The 18008-nt window shown below is 42.9% G+C and overlaps 2 protein-coding genes across 7 annotated transcripts in view; one reads left to right on the top strand and one right to left on the bottom strand.

The window, feature by feature from the left end:
- Positions 1–14447, bottom strand: part of ddx4 (DEAD (Asp-Glu-Ala-Asp) box polypeptide 4) — a 100117-nt gene extending 85670 nt beyond the window's left edge. For 2 of the 3 annotated variants that reach the window (XM_048604354.1, XM_048604375.1), the window contains exon 1: positions 14227–14447. The gene's annotated coding sequence lies outside the window, so the exon portion shown is untranslated. Of the gene's footprint in view, positions 1–13260; positions 13364–14226 lie in introns of those variants that run through there. The other variant, XM_048604363.1, reaches the window with a different exon arrangement.
- The window catches only part of slc38a9 (solute carrier family 38 member 9), a 62678-nt gene continuing 58013 nt past the window's right edge, over positions 13344–18008 (top strand). For 2 of the 4 annotated variants that reach the window (XM_048604408.1, XM_020529088.2), the window contains exon 1: positions 13542–13654. The gene's annotated coding sequence lies outside the window, so the exon portion shown is untranslated. Of the gene's footprint in view, positions 13464–13541; positions 13655–13991; positions 14088–18008 lie in introns of those variants that run through there. The other 2 variants (XM_048604394.1, XM_048604401.1) reach the window with 2 other exon arrangements.

The following is an 18008-nucleotide window of genomic DNA, read 5'->3' as shown; positions in this document are numbered from 1 at the left end:
GGAGCAGGAAGGCTGACGTTTTGGTCCTAGACCTTTCTGAAGAAGGGTCTAGGCCCGAAACACCAGCCTTCCTGCTCCTCTGATGCTGCTTGGCCTGCTGTGTTCATCCAGCTCTACACCTTGTTATCTCAGATTCTCCAGCATCTGCAGTTCCTACTATCCCTTCTTGGTGGCATTAGTCAAGCTATTGATACCACATAGGAAAGATGCTCACATGATACCATAGGCAGAAGATAGGCGCTGATTTAGGTGAACAGTAAGTGTTTATAAAGCAAATTACTGCAAATGCTGGAATCTGTACTAAAAACAAAAAATGCTGGAAATCACAGTGGGTCAGGCAGCATCCACGGAGAGAGCAAGCTAACATTTCGAGGTTAGATGACTTCATCAGAGCTACCATGAAGTGTTGATGGGGCAGCATTTATGCAACAGTGGAGTGTAGAGTGCTGGGGGAGAAAGGCTGTTGATAGTGCAGATTAAGTGATTGGAATGCAAGAATGTCAGAAAAACGGTGTGTCTAACTGCCACAATGGGATGAACAGTGGTGGGGGGGAGGACATAGTGACAGAGAATGTAACGAGCAAAGCTAAAAGAACGGGAAGGAATAGGAGTGGGTTCACAATCTGAAGGTGTTAAACTCAAACTCAACATTAAGTCCGAGATAGTAGGAACTGCCGATGCTGGAGTCTGAGATAACAAGGTATGGAGCTGGATGAACACAGCAGGCCAGACCCTTCTGAAGAAGGGTCCTGACCCGAAACGTCAGCTTTTCTGCTCCTCTGATGCTGCCTGGCCTGCTGTGTTCATCCAGCTCCACACTGTGTTATCTCAGTATTAAGTCCGCAAGGTGCCCAGTCTGAAGATGAGATGTTGTTCCTCCAGGTTGCGCTGTGATTCGCTGGAGCATTGCAGCATGCCAAGTACAGATAAGTGGGCTTGCAAGCAGGATGCTGTGTTAAAATGGCCAGCTACGGGAAGGTTGGGGTCATGGTTGCGCACAGACCGGAGGTATTCTACAAAGCAGTCACCCAGTCTGCATTTGGTTTCTCCAATGTAGAGTACGCCAAATTGGGTGCAACAAATGCAATAGACCAGATTGGAGGAGGTACAGGTGAAATGCTGCTTCACCTGGAAAGACTGTTTCGGCCCTTGGATGGTGAGCAGGGAGGAGGTGAAGGGGCAGGTGTTGTACCTTCTGCGGTTACATGGAAAGTTGCCACAGGAAGGGGGGTGATTTTGGTGGTCAAGGATGCTCAGTGACACCCAGTTTGGGTTCCACCTACACCACTCAGCTCTTGGTCTCATTACAGCCTTGGTTTAAACATGGACAAAAGAGCCAAATTCCTGAGATGAGGTGAGAGTGCCAGCCCTTGACATCATGACTGCATTCAACCGAGTGTGGCATCAAGGAGCCCCAGCAAAATTGGAGTCAGTGGGTATCAGGGCATACTCTCCATTAGTTGGAATCATACCTGGCAAAAAGGAAGATGGTTCTGTTTGTTGGAGGTCTGTCATCTCAGCTCCAGGACATCTCTGCAGGAGATGTGTCCTCAGGGATGTGTCCTTGGCCCAACCATCTTCAGCTGCTTCATCAATGACCTTCCCTCCATCATAAGGTCCAAAGTGGGGATGTTCACTGATGATTGCACAGTGTTCAGCACCATTCACAACTCCTCAGATACTGAAGCAGTCCATGTTCAAATGCAACAAGATCTGGTCAATATCCAGGCTTGGGCTGACAAGTGGCAAGTGACATTCACGCCACACAAATGCCAGACTATGGCCATCACCAATAAGAGACAATCTAACCATCACCCCCTAACATTCAACGGTGTTACCATCACTGAATTCCCCACTATCAACATCTTGGGGTTATCATTGACCAGAAACTCAACCAGAAACTTACCACATAAATACAGTGGCTACAAGAGCAGGTCAGAAGATAGGAATACTGAGGTGAGTAGCTCACCTCCTGACTTCCAAAGCCTGTACACCATCTACAAGGCACAAGCCAGGAGTGTGATGGAATATCCCCCACACCCACTTGCCTGGATGAGTGCAGCCCCACCAACACTCAAGAAGATTGACACCATCCAGGACAAACCAGCACTACATCTACAAGCATCCACTCCTTCAACCACCAATGCTCAGTAGCAGCAGTACTGTCTACAAGATGCACTGCAGAAATTATCAAAGATCCTCAGACAGCACCTTCTAAACCCACGACCACTTCCATCTGGAAGGACAAGGGCAGCAGATATATAGGAACACCACCACCTTCAAGTTCCTCCTCCAAGCTACTCACCATCCTGACTTGGAAATATATTGCCTTTTATTCACTGTCGCTGGGTCAAAAACTTGGAATTCCCACCCTAATGTTGGATTGGGAGACAAAGTCAGAAGTCATACGACACCAGGTTATAGTCCAACAGGTTTATTTGAGCACGGCGGCTCAGTGGTTAGCACTGTTGCCTCACAGCGCCAGGAACCTGGGTTCAATTCCAGACTCGGGCGATTGTCTGTGTGGAGTTTGCACATTCTACCTGTGTCTGCATGGATTCCCTCCCAGAGTCCAAAGATGTGCAGGTTAGGTGGGTTGGCCATGCTAAATTGCCCACAGTGTCCAGGGATGTACATGCTAGGTGGGTTAGCCACAGGAAATGCGGGGATATGGGGAGAGGGTAGGGGAGTGAGTCTCTTCGGAGGGTCCGTGTGAATGTGATGGGCCAAATGGCCCACTTCCACACTATAGGGATTCTTCACCTGACGAAGGGGCAGCACTCCAAAAGCTTGTGAGTTCAAATAAATCTGTTGGACTGTAACCTGTGGTGTCGTGTGACTTCTGACTTTATCCCTCTCTAATGGCATTGTGGATCAACAGAAGGTGGACTGCAGCGATTCAAGGAGGCAGCTCACCACCACCTTCTCAAGGGCAATTAGAAACGGGCATTAAATGCTGATCAGCTAGCGATGCCCACATCCCACAAATGAATGAATGAGAACTAACAAAAGCCTTTCACTTACTTACCTCTGCATTTAAAGGTTTTCTTACTGTACTGATTGTTCACTTTGTCATAACTGCACGGTCCTCTCACCTTGTTCTAGCTGTTAAGTTCCAAGAAACCCAGGAGAAATGCATTCAAATTTAAAAATAGATTCCAGGGCTAAAATCCCAATCAATCTCCTTCTAATATATAAATGTTTGATTCTACCTGCTTCCACCTGCAAACAAATTATGTTAAAGGCAGTGGGAAAAAGAAATAAGTGCAGTGGTTGCAATATGACTCCACTTTGAAGGATAACAGAAGAGTCAGATCAATATGTACCAGATTATTGAGTTTTTGGCCCACTCTTTCGACACATAGGCAGTTTTTGGTTATGTAAGTTGCTACTTACACACAAATCCTTGGCCAATGCAGGTTAAAATTGAACCTGCGTTTCTCAAAGAGAGGAATGTAAATTTTTAAATGGCGTTTGGAAGAAATGCTGTAACAGAAATTGTTAATAATGTAAATTCAGTGTTTGAATAGACGTAATGAGTAAATTTAAAAGTCAAGAGTGACTTTTCTTTCTGTTGTGTAACATAGAGAGCTGTAAAGGTCCAAAGTGTTTTCAATTATATTAAATTAAAAAGGATGTGCATTTATATGCATATCAGGAGGGTCACCAGACCCGAAACGTTAACTCTGATTCTTTTCTTCGCAGATGCTGCCAGACCTACGGAGCTTTTCCAGCAACTTTTGGTTTTGTGCATTTATATGGTGCAGTTCACAGCCTCAGGACGCTTCATTGTAGCTAATGAAATACATTTGCAGCAATAACAAAATACTGCTGGAAGTCTAAAACATGAAATAAAAATCTAAGGAATATTCAACATATAAGGCAGCAAGCATGGAGGAATATTCAATAATATAAGGCAGCCTCCTGGCTGCTACAACAGAGAGATTGCTAACTTGGCCAACCAGCAAAGGATGCTGGGTACATTGGCCAAGTAAAACTTTAAAGTCTCAGAACCCAGAAACCAGAAACCAGAAACAAACACAGCAATTAGGTGCTAAAGATATTAGCATCACGTAAAGGACAGATCCTGGCCACAATCATCCTGGATAGACATATCTCACCAACTAAACAAAGAAGGGATGCATATTAGCAACCAAGAACCAGACACTCAAGCCTAAAACAATGGAACAAACATTAACAGGATATTTAGCAATTAACAAAGCCACCGGTATCTATTAAGCGGGATATCTTAAATAAAAACCGAAAGAACTGCAGATGCTGTAAATCAGAAATAAAAAGAAATTTCTGGAAAAGCTCAGCAGATCTGGCAGCATCTGTGGAGAGAATTCAAAGTTTCAGGTCAAGTAACCCCTTCTCATAGGGTGGGGGAGTGGGTAAGGAATAAATGATAGATAGTGATAGAGCTCAAAGAGAGAGAAGAATGGTTGGACAAAGGAGTGGATAACAATCTGGCTAAGAGGGTGAATAGCTGTTAATAGGGCCTGTTAGTGGCTAACAATGAGTTGCGTGAAATTTTCTGAAGAAGGGTCTAGGGCCGAAACGTCAGCTTTCCTGTCCTCTGATGCTGCTTCGCCCACTGTGTTCATCCAGCTCTACACCTCGTTATCTTATATAAAATAACAAGTTCTGGTTTATGGGGGTTGGGGTAAGGACATGGGAAAGCTCAAGCCAGATATCTTGATTGGCTAAAGCTATAAAAGATCCAAAAGCTAGGGGAAAATATATGAAAATAGGACTTGCCTGTAGATCAGGAGGAGACCTTTCAAGGAAACCTGCAAAAGGTGGAAACTAGCTGACCATCCAGGAAGAGTGAGACAGAGGGAGGGAGAGAAGCTTTGCAGTCCCATGTACAGAGACAGAGAGAAAGAGAGAGAGAGAGAGACTGTTTAATATCAAAAGCTATTGTAACTCATTTTCTAATAAAGATGGTACCGAGTATTCATAGTCATTTGTGATTTGACTGCATCGGTACTATCTAAATTCTAAAGAAGGGTCCAGACCCAAAATGTCAGCTTTCCTGCTCCTCTGATGCTGCCTGGCCTGCTGTGTTCATCCAGCTCCACACCTTGTTATCTCAGACTCCAGCATCGGCAGTTCCTACTACCTCTCATGATGATGTAGTATATTGTGATAGCATCTAGTGTTCAGTAGGGGTAATTCCCAAAGGCTGAAAATGCTTCCATGCCTTCACTTACTTGATTGTGAGCCGTCATGCAAGCTTCCCCTGTGATAGCACATAAATCTGGCTGTCTGATTCCGTAACTGCGGAATAGTGGAACATTTAACCTGAGCCATTTTAAAAGTGGCTTCGCTAGGACAGTACAACATAACAGCACTTAGCAAAGGATTTTTCTAATTTTCAATAACAAAATACGTTCAGTTAAATTTGTGCAAAATTTGCTGTTAGTTCTCTGTTGGACTTTAGAATTATGTACACATCATATTTGCTGGTCTATGGTTCAGGTTTGTCTGTTTTTATTTGCTGAATTAAGTCTTTTCTAGTGAGTTTATAAATTCTTCCAGATTTTCTTTGCTGTTGATTGCTTTGAGGTTATATTTGCTCATATAAATGCTGACTTTTTATGTCTGTACGTGAGAAAAGAGCATTAATGGAAAATCTCTAATGACTCAGTTGAAAATCTTTTAACGAGTTCTGAGGGTCACTTGACATGAAACTGATTTCTCTCCACAGATGGTACCAGATCTGCTGAGCTTTCACAGCAAGTTCTGTTTTTGTTTCTGATTTACAGTTCTTTCAATTTCTATTAAGAAGCTTCTAAGTCGTTTTAAATTCGAAGTTTGTTCAGGTTTAATTTATAATGCAGTATTTTGTAACAAGATGTTGAGGAGGTCATGGCCTACTGGTATTATCACTGGACTGTTAAACCAGAGACCCAGGTAATGTTCTGAGGAAAAACCGAAAGAACTGCGGATGCTGTAAATCACGAACAAAAACAAAGTTGTTGGAAAAGCTCAGCAGGTCTGGCAGCATCTGTGAAGGAAAAAACAGAGTTAACGTTTTGGGTCCTCAGAACTGAGGGGTTCTGAGGAAGGGTCACCAGACCCGAAACGTTAACTCTGTATTTTCACAAGATGAGGGCTGATTAGGCCCCCATTAATGTTCTGAGGACCCTGGTTTGAATACTTCCATGGCAGATGGTGGAATTTGAATTCAATAAATCTGATATTAAGGGTCTAATGATAACCATAAGTCCATTGTTGATTGTCAGAAAAAGCCATCTGGCTAACGGAAGGCAAAGCAGCAGATTAGCAGGCGGCGAGGAAGCTTCAACTCCATTGAAAATTAGGAAAAAAGTTAAAGGGAAGGAGAACTCAAGAGCTGTCAGTAATGGAGGTGATAGGACTGAAAACGAAGGTGCAAAAACTGGCATAAGGGCACTTTATCTGAATGCTCGGAGCATTTGAAACAAGGTGGATGAGTTGACGGTACAAATCATGGCAAATGGGTATGATTTAGTGCCATTACAGAGACATGGTTGCAGGATGGTCATGATTGGGAGTTAAATATCCAGGGGTATCAAACTGTTCGGAAGGACAGACAGGAAGGTAAGGGAGGTGGTGTCACTCTGATTTTTAAGGATGATATCAGGGCGGTAGTGAGAGATGATAAAGGTTCTACTGAACAAAAGGTTGAATCCATTTGGGTGGAAATTAGGAATAGCAGGGAGAAGTCACTGATAGGTGTGGTCTATAGGCCACCAAATAATGACATCGTGGTGGGGCGGGCAATAAACATAGAAATAGCCAATGCATGTAAAAATGGTACAGCAATTACTATGGGGGATTTTAATCGACATATTGATTGGACAAACCAGGTTGGTCATGGCAGCCTTGAGGAGGGGTTCATAGAATGCATCCGCGATAATTTCCTTGAACAATATGTAATGGAACCTACGAGGGAGCAAGCTATCCTAGATCTAATCCTGTGTAATGAGACAGGAATAATTAATGATCTCACAGTTAGGGATCCTCTCGGAAGGAGCAATCACAGTATGGTCGAAGTTAAAAGACAGATGGAGTGTGAGAAGGTTAAATCCAGTACCAATGTCCTGTGCTTAAACAAAGGAAACAATGATGGGATGAGGGAAGAGTTAGCTAAGGTACAATGGGAGCAAAAACTTTATGGTGGGTCAATTGAGGAACAGTGGAGGACTTTCAAAACGATTTTTCACAGTATATTCCAGTGATAAGGAAGAACTGTAGGAAAAGAGATAGTCAGCCATGGATGTCTAAGGAAATAGAGGAACGTATGAGATTGAAAAAAAAACATACAAAACGCAAAGAATAGTGGGAAACTAGTAGACTGGGAAATCATTAAAGGGCAACAGAAAGCCACAAAAAAAGTTATAAAGAAAAGTAAGATAGATTATGAGAGTAAACTAGCTCAGAATATAAAAACTGGCAGAAAAAGTTTCTATAAATATGTAAATCGTAAAAGAGTGGCGAAGGTAAACATTGGTCCTTTAGAGGATGAGAAGGCCAATTTAATAACTGGAAAGGAGGAAATAGCCGAGGTATTAAACAGTTATTTTGTGTCAGTCTTCACAGTGGACGACACAAATAACATGCCGAAAACTGATGGCAAGAAGGTTATAGCAGGTGAGGACCTAGAAACTATCATTATCACTAAGGAGGCAGTGCTGGGCAAGCTAATGGGGCTAAAGGTAGACAAGTCTCCTGGCCCTAATGAAATGCATCCCAGGGTAATAAAAGAGGTGATGGGGGAAACAGCAAATGCACAAGTAATTATTTACCAAAATTCACTGGACTCTGGGGTGGTTCCCGCAGATTGGAAAACAGCCAATGTGACGCCTCTGTTTAAAAAAGGATGTAGACAAAAAGCATGTAACTTTAGGCCAGTTAGCTCAACTTCGGTCGGGGGGAAAATGCTTGAATCTATCATTAAGGAAGAAATAGCAAGACATCTGGATATAAATTGTCCCATTGGGAACACCCAGCATGGGTTTATGAAGGGTAGGTCATGTTTAACTAATTTGGTGGAATTCTTTGAGGACATTACTTGTATGGTGGACAATGGGGAACCTATGGATATGGTGTATCTGGATTTCCAGACGGCATTTGATAAGGTGCCACACCAAAGGCTGCTACATAAGACAAAGTTGCACAGTATTACAGGTAATGTATTGGCATGGATAGAGGATTGGTTGACCAGTAGAAAGCAAAGAGTAGGGGTAAATGGGTGTTTTTCTGGTTGGCAGTCAGTGGCTAGTAGTGTGCCTCAGGGATCAGTGTTAGGACTGCAATTGTTTACAATTTACATAGATGATTTGGAGTTGGGGACTAAGTGTGGTGTGTCAAAATTTGCAGATGATACTAAGATGAGTGGTACAGCAAAGTGTGCAGAAGACACTGAAAGTCTGCAGAGGGATATAAATAGTCTAAGTGAGTGGGCAAAGGTCTGGCAGATGGACTACAATGTTGATAAGTGTGAGGTCATCATTTTGGTAGGAATAACAACAAAATGGACTATGTTTTAAATGGTAAAAAATTGCAGCATGCTGCTGTGCAGAGGGACTTGGGTGTCCTTGTGCATGAATCGCTGAAGGTGGGATTGCAGGTGCAGCAGGTAATTAAAAAGGCAAATGGAATTTTGTCTGCCATTGCTCAAGGGATGCAGTTTAAAAACAGGGAGGCTATGCTGCAGCTGTATAGAGTCCTGGTGAGGCCACACCTGGAGTACTGTGTGCAGTTTTGGTCTCCTTACTTGAGAAGGGATATAGTAGCACTGGAGGGGGTACAGAGGAGATTCACCAGAGTTGAGAGGGTTGGATTATGAGGAGAGACTGAGTAGGCTGGCATTATACTCATTGGAATTCAGAAAAATGAGGGGAGATCTTATAGAAACATATAAGATTATGAAGGGAATAGATAAGGTGGAGGCAGGGAGGTTGTTTCCATTAGCAGGTGAAACTAGGACTAGGGGGCATAGCCTCAAAATAAAGGGAAGCAGATGTAGGACTGAGGTCAGGAGGAACTTCTTCACCCAAAGGGTTGTGAATCTGTGGAATTCCCGGCCCAGTGAAGCGGTTGAAGTTACATCACTGAATGATTTTAAGGCGAGGCTAGATAAAAATTTTTCAACAGTAAAGGAATTAAGGGTTATGGTGAGTGGGCAGGTAAGTACAGCTGAGTCTCAAAAAGATCAGCCATGATCTTGTTAAATGGTGGGACAAGCTCGAGGGGCCAGATGGCCTACTCCTGCTCCTAGTTCTTATGTTCTTATGTTCACTAATGTTCTTTGGGAAAGGAAACTACCATCCATACATGATCTGGCCTACATGTGGCTCCAAACCCACAGCAATGTGTTTGACTCAACTTAGGGAAGGGCAATTAATGGCAGCCTCATCTTGTGAATGAATAAAAAAATTCAATGCAATCCATCATGGTTTTAGCATCTCCAATGGCAGCAATGATGCCAGCTGACTACAAATTATAGAACATAGAACAGTACAGCACAGTACTGGCCCTTCGGCCCATGATGCTGTGCCGATCTATTATCCTACTAAGATCAAACTACCCTGCGTACCCTACATTTTACTATCCTCCATGTGCCTATCCAAGAATCGCTTAAAAGTCTCTGAAGTATCTGACTCCACTACCACTGCCGGCAGCGCATTCCACAAGCCCACCACTCTCTGTGTAAAGAACTTACCTCTGACATCTCCCCTATACCTTCCTCCAATCATCTTAAAATTATGCCCCCTCATAATAGTCATTTCCGCCCTGGGAAAAAGTCTCTGACTATCCACTCTATCTATGCCTCTCATCATCTTATACATCTCTATCAAGTCACCTCTCATCCTTCTTCGTTCAAATGAAAAAAGCCTTAGATCCCTCAACCTTTCCTCATAAGACCTGCCCTCTAGTCCAGACAGCATCCTGGTAAATTTCCTCTGCACCCTCTCTTAAGCTTCCACATCTTTCCTATAATGAGGTGACCAGAACTGAACATGATATTCCAAGTGTGGTCTAACCAGAGTTTTATAGAGCTGCAGAATAACCTCTCAGGTCTTAAATTCGATTCCTCTGTTAATGAAAGCCAACATACCATACGCCTTCTTTACAACACTATCAACTTGGGTAGCAACTTTGAAAGATCTATGGATGTGAACCCCAAGATCCCTCTGTTCCTCCACACTGCCGAGAATCCTGCCATTAACCCTGTATTCTGCATTCAAATTCGACCTTCCAAAATGAAGCACTTCACACTTTTCTGCGTTGAATTCCATCTGCCACTTCTTTGCCCAGGTCTGCATCCTGTCAATGTTCCACTGCAACCTACAACAGCCCTCCACACTGTCCACAACTCCACCAACCTTCGTGTCATTGGCAAACTTACTAACCCACCCCTCCACTTCCTCATCCAAGTCATTTTTAAAGATCACAAAGAGCAGAGGCCCCAGAACAGATCCCTGCGGAACACCACTGGTCACCGAGCTCCAGGCTGCTAGCATTGGTAACTAATCATCAGATTTCCTTTTAATCTGATACAAGATGGCTGAAAATCAATGAGGTGTTGCTACAGACAACTATCAAAGTTCATAGTTAATTTGGTTACCACCATTCACATGTACCTCCCCCTTGACTGGTTTACGCAAAATACTTTGACCATATCATGGAGATTGCAAAAGCATCTAAACTGCCTAAGTAGCATCAATTAGTAGGCTACTTGATCAAAATATCACAGACAAACCTCTATTTAGAACTTAGAATCCCTATAGTTTGGAAACAGGCCATTCGGCCCAACAAGTCCACACCACTCCCCGAAGATCATCCCACCCAGACCCATTCCCCTAATTTCCTGTGTCTAACCCACCTAAGCCAAACTTAAACCATTTCCTGAAATAATTTAATTTATAATTTTTTTTTTAAAAGATCACATTGCTGTCTTAAAATCACCAATGGTTTCTTTCTACCCTGGTAATTTCTGGAGACCCTCAAGGTTTCAATTATAGGCCTTCATTTTCCTTGTTCATGTGCTTCCCCATACAAACTGTATTCACCAGTATGAGTCAGGTTCAGCTGCACGCTGATGCAAAAAAACAGTCAACATGAAATCAGAGAAGGAAGACTCTACCCACAGTACTTGAGGAAGTGAGAGATGACAGAAGGTGTTGTATCTTGACTTCTAGAAGGCCTTAAACAATTTTTACATTAAAGATTTTATCGAAGATGAAATTTGTGGGCATTTAGGGGACAGATTAAAAACATATGTACTTGTTGTTGGAGTTGCATTGGGGAAGGAGATAGAACATAGAACATACAACATTACAGGGCAGTACAGGCCCTTCGGCCCTCGATGTTGCGCCGACCTGTGAAACCAATCTGAAGCCCATCTAACCTAAACTATTCCATGATGGTGATGAGATGGATGCGCATAGTGTCAAGACTTATCCTTGTGCCGGGGCTTGTTGCAACTATTTGTTTTGAATACACGTCAATAAATGGGGCTCGGCAATACAAACTGGTCAAATTAAGTGAATCAGAATGTGCAGTTAACTAAGTTGGCATAGGACTGAAGACACATCATGTACAGACAGACAGGGTAAGGAGGACGGGTCACCAGACCTGAAATGTTAACTCTGATTTTTTTCTTCACAGATGCTGCCAGACCTGCTGAGCTTTTCCAGCAACTTCCGTTTTTATTCCTGATTTACAGCATCTGCAGTTCTTTTGGTTTTTAAAAGAGGTTTTGCTTCTTTTCCAAAGGACATTCATGAGCTAGTTGGGGGTTTTACAGTGATCAACAATTTCACAGTCACTTTCACAGTTTTATATTCCAAAATGATTTGATTCTAATTTTCAAATTTACATAAGTTACTCATACAATAACTGCTATAATATTACACTTCATTTTAGAAAAAAGGCCTGCATTTGTATAGCACCTCTTTTTACCTCTAAGTCCCAAATTACTTTACACTTAATAAAGTACCTTTAAAGTTTAGTATAGTCACTGCTGTAACGTAAAGTAATATATTATCTCTTAACTGAAGCACCTTTAGAAGCTTTAGTGTCTGTCTTCCTAAATCTCTCCACCTTCCTTAAATCAGTACTCAATTTTTTAATTTTTAATTTGTTACTTTTTAATATCCTTAATTTATACTGTAAAACCGATCCCTTTGGCCAATCTTTTCATCATCTGTCCTTATATCTCTTGATGTAGTTCAGCATAAACTTTTGGCTGGCAGTAATCCTGTGAAGCATCCTGGGAGGTTTTATACCAACGGTGCAAATTTTGGTCATTGACAATATGAATGCAAGTTATCTTTGTTGTTGTTTAAATCCGTGTAGGTTATCTCAAATGGCTGGAGCTTGCCACATTCTTATCCAATCAATCAGTTATCATCCATGCACAACAGTAAATAAGGATTTAAATATCTATAATGCATTTCATAACCCAAGGATATCCCAAGACCACACACAGTGGATACTGCAAAAGTCTACAAAGGTAATAGAGTATAATACCAAATGATCTCTTATTTACATTGCTTAGTGGATAATATAAAAGATAGGAGGAGTTGTAGGCATCTGGCCCTTTGAGAATGTCCTACCATTCAATAAGATAAGTTTTTCAAATTGAGGTTCAAGGAACTCCCGTTTCTTGCTTGCTGCCCCACTCCCCAACCCTTGATTCTTAAAAAGATCAAAAATCAATCTAATTCAGCCTTGAATATACCGAATGACCGAGCGTCTACTATCGAAAATTTCAAATCTTAACTAGCCTCAGAGAAGAAGTAAATACACTAATTGCTCAAAACTTGTAGGAGCAAATCACCTCATAACTTGCTCACTTGATCTTCTGCACAACAATTGACAAGAATGGTTCCGGGGATAAGCAACTTAAGCTACATGGATAGTCCTGAGATGTTGGGTCCATTCTTCTAAGAATAGGTTGAACAGAGGTTTAATACGGATGTTGAAAATAATGAAGGATCTGGAGAGAGCAGGTAGGGAGTAACTCTTCACTTGTGATGGAAGGTCGAGGAGCAGTCGTGGTTGGCCAAGAAAACCAACAACACGAGCAAAACCTAAACAGTTGACACATGGAAGGCACCGCCTGAGAATGTGTTAGAGACAGATTCAATCTGCTCTCTGAAGAGAACGGGAACTGTGAGAGAAAAAAGGTTACAGGATCTGAGAGAAGCTTGAACAGTGCGGGCTGAATTGCCTTTGTGCCGTCACCATTCTGTGACTCACCGGGCTGAGCGCTGACAGACATCACGTGACACCGCCGCGCTCACCACAAAGGAACCCGGTCTGGTCCCCACACGTGATGACTAGTCTCCTCCCGGAAGCTGGCTTCAGCGGAAAACGTTTGCCGGAGTTGGGAGGAGGGGGAACGAAGTTGTGATTGACCGGAACAGTGGCGGGGAAATTTTTTTTCTTGCTTTTTGTTGAAGGTAAGGTTGAACCGCCGGCTGCGACCTTTTATTTAAAGAAAAAGTGATGATTTGTTGCTAGCTGTCTAAACAGCACAGCCTTCTGGGAACAGTAGTTCTACAGCCGCAGGTTGGAAGGCAGAGCTGCGCCTGCGCAGACGGAGCGGCTGGTCGGGCTGGTACCGATAGAACATTGGGGAACCTGGACCCAGGTAAGGTGAGGCACGCGGGCACTGCTACTGCACTGCAGTGGGATGCTGTCACTGCCTGAAACTTCTCAGAAGCATATCCTGCAAATCTTAACAGAAACAAGTTTGGGGGGGAGAATCTTATAGCAGATCAGCAGTCTTGAGGCAAAAAGACGCATGTTTCTGGCTTTTATACTATAAAATGTTTTGCTTATTCAAATACTGATTTTTCATTGGACAATTGTACGAACAGATTATCACTTCCCAGCGCACTTGACTTCTGACCCAGGGCAAAATCGGATTCCAACCTCATTCTGATGACCACCGTTACAAATGGCCCAATTATAGAGGGAGGACAGTATGAAATCTACTTTCAATCCGTTTTTCTTTTACCTTTCCAATCCCTGTTCAGTAAACTGTTTCAGTGGTAATTCCAGAAGTCCACTCAATATTGAAAGTAAGTGAAACTCTTCACTTCTCTGGAAATATTAATTGGCAAGTTAAGCAGACTTTTGAGATCGACTGGAATTGTTAAGACTGCAGATAACAACAGCATTAAAAGCCCCAATTTGTATTCGAGGTACGCCTTGAAATACCTGCTTAGTTGCGCCGCTCGCATCGTAGTGAAATTGCTTCGGTTCTACTTGTGTGCAGCTCAAGACCACATTTGACGCGATTTCTCTAATTTGTAATCGATTCCACAGTTGGTTTTTGAACTGAATAAGTTCAAATGTATGCCTGTCGATTTAGGATGACTCCCAGATTTGGAATTTAAAGTCAGAAACCTTTTGATTATACGGAACTATTGTATGCCTAAATATAACTTGGTGGGCGGTGCTTTTTCTTCCTCTGACGTCCTGAGGTGTGTCCTTCTGATAGCCTGTATGTGCGTGTAGATTTGAGTTAAACGAAAACAGGAATTGCTGAATAAAGTCAGGTGTGGCAGTATCTATGAAGAAATGGCAGAGTTCATATTTCCCTTCAGTGTGGAAGCAGGCCGTTCGGCCCATAGAGTCTGCACTGACGCTCCAAAGAGCATCCCATCCATCTATCCTATCCCCATATTTCTCATGGCTAATCCACGTAACACTCTCATCTCTGGACGCTATCGGCAATTTAACATTGCTAATCCACCTAATCTGTACACTTTTGGTCTGCCGAAAGAAACCGGAGCACCCAGAGGAATCCCACGCATACACCGGGAGAACGTGCAGTCACCTAAGGCTGGAATTGTACCCAAGGCTCTGAATCTGTGAGGCAACAGTGCCAACCACCGAGCCACTGTACTGTTAGTGTGACCCTTCTTCAGAACTGATAGTGGCTAGGAAGTTCTGGATGAGTCTCAGTATATTAGAAATCTACAAATGTGACCCAACTATTCAAGAAAGGTGGGAGGAAGAAAACGGGAAATTGCCATCTAAACTATTATCCAGTGTCGGGGAAATGCTGGAATTCATAGTTTATAGTAGTAGTGAGATGTTTTAGAAAGTCATAATACAATCAGCATGAGTTGTACTTTTATGAAAGTGAAATCCTGTTTTACAAGTTGAAATTTTGGAGGATGGAACAAACAGCGGATAGTGGCAGGTAGAGTTTAATTTAGAAAAAATGTGAGATTTTGCATTTTGCTAAGGCAAATCAGGGCAGAACTTGTATAGGGCCCTGAGGAACGTTGCTGAACAGCAACCTAGGGTTTCAGATGCATACTTCCTTGAAAGTGGAGTTGCAGGTTGACAGGACAGTGAAGAAGGTGTTTGCCGCTCTTGCCTTCATTGATCAAAACATTGAGTATAGGAGTTGGGATGTCATGTTACAGCTGTACAGAGCATTGTCGAGACCACTTTTACAAAACTGCGTACAATTCTGGTCACCCTTCTATAAGAAGATGGTTGTTAAACTTGAGAGGTTGCAGAAAAGATTTACAAGGATATTGCCAGGACTGATGAGTTCAAGTTATAGAGAGAGGCTGAATAGCTTGGTGCTATTTTCCCTGGAGCGTCAGAGGCTGTTGGTTGACCTCCATAGAAATTTATAAAATCACGAGGGACATGGATAGTGTGATTAGCCAAAGTCTTTTTCCCAGGGTAGGGGAGTTCAAAACTATAGGGCATAGGTTTAAGGCGAGAGGGGAAAGATTTAAAAAGGACTTGAGGTGTAACTTTTTCACGTGAGTGTGGTGCATGTGTGGAATGAGCTGCCAGAGGAAGTGGTGGAGGCGGGTACAATTACAACATTTAAAAGGCATCAGGACAAAGAAACCAGTGTGGCTGTGTTTTGAAGTGTCTTCCTGGACTTGCTGTGTTAAATTTGTTTCTTCACACATGCTGCCAGGTTTGCTCAGATTCACCAACATTGTTTGTTATTGGGCTATTAAATGTGTTCAAGATTGAGTTCGATTGACGGACAAGGAAGTCTGAGGTTTATGGGGCAGGCAAAAATGTGGAGTAATGGCCAAAAACAGTTAATTCATGATCTCATTGGTTGGCAGAACAGGATCAAGAGTCCAAATGGCCTGTATTTGTTCCTGTTTCTTAAGTAAGTGATTCCTGAACTGGCAGTCATGCTTGTAGGTGTTCTAGAGTCTGGTGCTAACTGTGAAATTGATCATAAATACAATGTGATGCAGCATAAGCATGCTTTGTTCAACCGCTCTGCATGTAAGAATGAGTTTGTTGTATGTTGATTTGAACAACTTGGTGGAAGTCACACTTTTAAACTGTTTGATTTGCATGTAATAGAACCTGTCAGCTCAATAAAATTGAAAATAATATAGTCATATAACTGTGCAACATGGAAACACTCTTTGGTCCAAATTATCAATGTTGACCAGATATCTGAATTTAGTTTCATTTGCCAGCATTTGGCCCATATCTTTCTAAACCCTTCCGATTCATATACCCATCCAAATGCCTATTTAATTGTTGTAATTTTGTCAGCCTCCACCATTTCCTCTGGTAGCTCATTCCATACACACACGACTCTTTTGAAAATGTTGCCCCTTTGGTCTCCCTTAAATCTTTCCCCACTCACCTTAAACCAGTGCCCTCTAGTTTTGGACTCCCCCACATTGGGGAAAAGACCTTGTCTATTCATCCCATCCAGGCTCCTCCTGATTTTGTAAACCTCCTGTAAGGTAACTCCTCAGCCTCTGCTCCAGGGAAAATAGCTCCCAGTCTATTCAGCCTCTCCCTACAGCTCAAGCCCTCAAGCCCTCAAGCCCTCAAGCCCTCAAACCCTGAAACCCTGAAACCCTGAAACCCTGGCAACATCCTTGTAAATCTTTTCTGAACCCTTTCAAATTTCACAACATCCTTCCTCTAACAGGGAGACCAGAATTGCACCCAGTATTCCAAAAGTGGCCTAACCCACTGTACAGCTGAAACATGACCTCCCAACTCCTTTACTTGATGCACTGACCACTAAAGGCAGACATACCAAATACCGCCTTCACTACCCTGTCTACCTGGGACTTTACTTTCAAGGAACTATGAACCTGCGCTCCAAGGTCTCATTGTTCAGCAACTTTCCCCAGGACCTTACCGTTAAATGTATAAGTCCGGCCCTGATTTATCTTTCCAAAATGCAGCACCTCACATTTGTGTAAATTAAACTCCATTTGCCATTCCTCGGCCCATCTGATCAAAGTCCTGGTATACTCTGAGGTAACCTTCTTTTCTGTCCACTACACCTCCAATTTAGCTAAGACAATTTACATTGCTTGGCCTGTTATAAGTTCCAAATAAAGCTATGATCGCTATCGCATTTGAAAATCTAATACTTACAATTGCAAACACCTAGATATGTTGAATGAAGTAGTGGGTACACCAGTCATTTTTTGCAAGACTTGAGAAGCAGTAATTGAATTGTGACAGAGGAGGATATCTGGATTATCTTTTAAGATATGAATGGCAGGACATGCTCAAGAGGCTAGATTCTGCCTACTCCTATTTCTTGCTGTTCTGCACTACACACCAAGTAAATAAAATGGGTACAAGGTGCAGGGCTGGATGAACACAGCAGGCCAAGTAGCATCATAGGAGCAGAGAGGCTGACGTTTCGGGCCTAGACCCTTCATCAGAAAAGGGGGAGGGGAAGGGCGTTCTGAAATAAATAGGGAGAGAGTGGGAGGCGGATAGAAGATGGATAGCGGAGAGGATACGTGGAGAGGAAACAAACAGTTCGAAGAGGCGGGGATGGGGCCAGTAAAGGTGAGTGTAGGTGGGGAGTTAGGAAGGGGATAGGTCAGTCCAGGGAGGACAGACAGGTCAGGGAGGCAGGATGAGGTTGGTCGGTAGGAGACGGAGGTGCGGCTTGAGGTGGGAGGAGGGGATAGGTGGGAGGAAGAACAGGTTAGGGAGGCAGGGACGAGCTGGACTGG

This window comes from Rhincodon typus, chromosome 1, assembly GCF_021869965.1.
Source record: "Rhincodon typus isolate 14 chromosome 1, sRhiTyp1.1, whole genome shotgun sequence".
In the NCBI taxonomy this organism is placed as follows: domain Eukaryota; kingdom Metazoa; phylum Chordata; class Chondrichthyes; order Orectolobiformes; family Rhincodontidae; genus Rhincodon; species Rhincodon typus.
The sequence above is the reverse complement of the archived record's forward strand: the minus strand, read 5'-3'. Positions and strand labels throughout refer to the sequence as shown.